Below are 3,999 nucleotides of genomic sequence, written 5' to 3' on the forward strand. Positions count from 1 at the left end.
CTATTATGTGTGTATTGAATTTCTTTGGCCATCTCTATGCTGCCTCATGAGATGTAGCTGGCCCTAGGGTTAAGAATGTGCATTCTAATGAAAGCCTGATTAGGTTTCAGTGGCACCTCCATAATTTAGTTGCTGTGTGACCACAGAATAATTTAATCTCTCTGAGCCTCAGTTAATCCACTGAGTTTATCCACTGTAATATGAAAATAATAACATAATCTTCCTCAGAGGCTTTTCATGATGATTAAATAAGTTAATATATAAGGTGTTTAGAACAAGGAAGAAAATATGCAAGTTTTAGCTATTATTACCTCTTCTCTCTACTTCATTTATATTCTCTGTAATGACTTTTATTCTCTTATCTTTCTGTATTCAACTTATTTCTCCAAATATCTTAATACTAATAACTGATTTTATAGTCTGTATCCTAATACCAACACTTTCAAATTTATGTAATGATTTTATACTACACTTGATCTTAGCCAAAAGGCCGAGAAGCGATTGTAATTTTATTACTATTTTGTTGTTGTTCATAACTACGAGGGCAATGTGCATTTTTTCTATCTTCTTGTAATTTTAACCTCTTGTTGCTTGTTCTGTTTAAATTATTTATAAAAAGAGGGGCGCCTGGGTGGCTCAGTCGGTTAAGCGTCTGACTTCAGCTCAGGTCATGATCTCGTGGTCCATGAGTTCAAGCCCCACGTCAGGCTCTGTACTGACAGCTCAGAGCCTGGAGCCTGTTTGGGATTCTGTGTCTCCCTCTCTCTCTGACCCTCCCCCATTCATGCTCTGTCTCTGTCTCAAAAATAAATAAACGTTAAAAAAATAAATTATTTATAAAGCGAGCTTCTTTTTCAGTAATTCATTTTAGATTGTTGAAAAAATTTGACTAAAATATATACATTTGACTTATATGTATATTTAACTTGTATCTCTGGAGCCTGAAATTCACAAATCATCTGTAATTTTAAATGTTTCTCTTTTAATGTGTGTGTCTACTCACAGCTACACATGTATTCAGATTTGATTTGGGGCATTTCAATTTCTTTTAGTTTCAACTGTTTTTGTTTGTGTGTTTGTTCAATAATTGATGACAGATGAACATAGGTCACTGAGCCATTACCTGAAGGTGGAAAAACAAGTACTTTATATTGTAACTCTTCTGATTCAGATTTGGTTTGCTGTTGAAAGGAAGCAGATAACCTGGACAAAAGTTTGAGGTGGTTCATTTTTATGCCTCTCAACTCACAGGGTTTTTGTATGCTACTTAGGAATTAATTTTTTTTTTTTTTAGAGAGAGAGTGGGATACTGCGTGTGAGGGAGATGGACACAGGGAGAATCTTAAGAGAGAGAGAAATCTGAAGCAAGTTCCACACACTGCACAGAGCCCAATGGGGGGCTCGATCCCACCACATTGGGATCATGACTGACCTGAAATCGAGTGTTGACCACTCAAACAACTGAGCTATCCAGGCACCCAGTAATTAGGAATTTTTAAAATCAAATCCAGGTGACCCTGGGTAGCAGCCTTCAAATAAGACCATTTGTAGACTTGTGTTCTTCTTAATGACTCACTCCAGTAAAGCTTTCTTTAAGGAGCTTTAGGTCTTGGGATGAATATAGCTCTTGGATTATGTCTTCAATATCACTCTGTGGTAAGGAACAAGGACACTACAGGAACAAACAAAAAACTAAGTCACAACCCCACAAATCTTATTCTATTTTTAAAATAATTCTCTTACATTACTATTTAAAAAATGAAGAATTATCTTAGATTACTATTAAAAAAAGACTTTACTCAAGAGAATCCTCCATTCAGGAAATACAGATGGGATGTTTTCCCGTTTTGCATTTTTTTGATCATTTTGAAGGGTTTCAAGTTAAGAGTTGACTAAGCATGTCTTGAATCTATCATATTTTACTGGAAGTTGCTTAAGATAGTTTATTGTCTTTTTCAAAACATACCAAAAGCAACATTTTTAAATGTAAACAGCATAGTAATAAAAGCTTTGATTATTTCTTTTGGATGTTGCACCACAATGATCTCTTTTGTAGATGAAAATAAATGATTGAATTCAGAACTACACTGTTGCCCTGAATTAAGACATAAAGCTATAGCAGGGCACCTGGGTGGCTCAGTCGTTTAAGTGTCTAACTTCAGCTCAAGTCATGATTTCATGGTCTGTGGGTTCGAGCCCCACATTGGGCTCTGTGCTGACAGCTCAGAGCCTGGAGCCTGCTTTAGATTGTCTGTCTGTCTCTCTCTCTCTTTCTGCCCCTCCCCCACTCTTGCTTTGTCTCTCTCTCTCAAGAAAAAATAGATATTTTAAAAAAGATATATATCTATAGGTATTTATATAACAATTAGATTGGGGTTTATTCTATGATGACTCTGAGTGAATACATCTATATATAATATTATAATAATATGTGTGTGTGTGTGTAAATGTCAATGTACTTGTATCTCTGGCCCCTGGGAGCAAGATTTGAAATGTTTATTGGTCTTAGCAGAATGGTTTTGAGTACATATTATTTTTACAGTAATTTCATTATCCAGGATTCTTCAGAGAAATAGAACCAATAGGGTGTGTGTGTGTGTGTGTGTGTGTGTGTGTGTGTGAACATACATAGAGAAAGAAAGAAAGAAAGAAAGAAAGAAAGAAAGAAAGAAAGAAAGAAAGAAATGGTCAGAAGGAGTTTAACTCATGATTCTAGAGGGTGGCAAGTCCAAAATCTGCAGAGTTGATACCCAGGAGAGCTGACACTTCAGTTTTAGTACAAAGGCCAGTAGACTGGTGACCTAGGACAGCCAGTGTTCCAGTTCGAATCTGAAGGTCATCTGCTGTAGAATCAGATGAAGTCCAAAGGCAGTGTGCTCCAGGAATTCTTTCTTGCTAGGAAGAGTTTTGTTCTATTCAGGCACTTAACTGATTGGATGAGCCCTAGCTATATTATGGAAGGAAATCTACTTTACTTAAGTCCATCAATTTAAATGTTAATTTCATCTAAAATTACTCTCACAGAAACACTCCAAATAATATTTTAGGTGGACAAAATATCTCTGGGCACGCACGGCTAGCCAAATGGACACACAAAATTAACCATCACAATTATCTTAGATATTGGAATGAACTGCCAGTTGATGAGAACCTTAATAATATTTACTGGTTGTGTTCTATCATAAATCAATGAGAGAACATAAGAAATAATAAAATTCTTTTTTTTTTCCAAAACGGTGTTTATAAAAAATAAAAGCCTAATTGAGGGAATAGAAAAAGTAAAGTCTGTATATAGACATCAGCCAATTTACAAATAGTCCTACTCAAAATTGGCAACTGAAGTCTGCTCATGTGGGAGTAAAATCTATTCTATAAAGAGATTTATATATAAATATCTTCAAATAGACATTCATTTAAAACAATTAAACATTGCATTTATTGTTCAAGACCAATATACTCTTTATCAAATTCACTGTGTTTGAACTCAGTATTTTCCAATTTTAAAAACATGTCTAAAAAATAAAATTATGTTTTTTTAAAGGCCTGGAGGAAGTTTTTCCTTTATTTTAGAAAACCTTAGCTGCTGACTTTTTTTTTCAGCTTTTGGACAATCTATTTATCTATTCAATTTACAAATGAAATAGTTTCTTTTTTTCTTTTTCTTTCTTTTCTTTCTCTTTCTTTCTTTCTTCCTTTCTTTCTTTCTTTCTTTCTTTCTTTTAAATGAACTAGTTTCTAAATATGGCTTTTAACATCAAGAGATACTGGCAAGGAACAGAGGACAATATTAACACACCATGACTGTTATTTATCTTTACCAAATTAATGGTTGATTAATATATAATTGATTATATAAACTGAGTTGATGTTAAATTGGCATCTAAGCCATCTGAAAAAATGGCAATTTATTTCTAGGCTTTGGTAACAGAAGTATTTGGAGAAGGTCACACAAAGTATCTTTTCTTTAGCTCTTCTAAGGTTGATTTTTTTTAAGGTTGA

General features: G+C 34.1%; 1 pseudogene; it reads right to left on the reverse strand.

Annotated features, from left to right (window-relative positions):
- Positions 1–435: 435 nt before the first annotated feature.
- Positions 436–502, reverse strand: LOC125922279 (uncharacterized; annotated as a pseudogene).
- Between the last annotated feature and the right edge of the window lie 3,497 nt (positions 503–3,999).

The sequence above is a fragment of the Panthera uncia genome, chromosome C2, assembly GCF_023721935.1.
Source record: "Panthera uncia isolate 11264 chromosome C2, Puncia_PCG_1.0, whole genome shotgun sequence".
Classification (NCBI taxonomy): domain Eukaryota; kingdom Metazoa; phylum Chordata; class Mammalia; order Carnivora; family Felidae; genus Panthera; species Panthera uncia.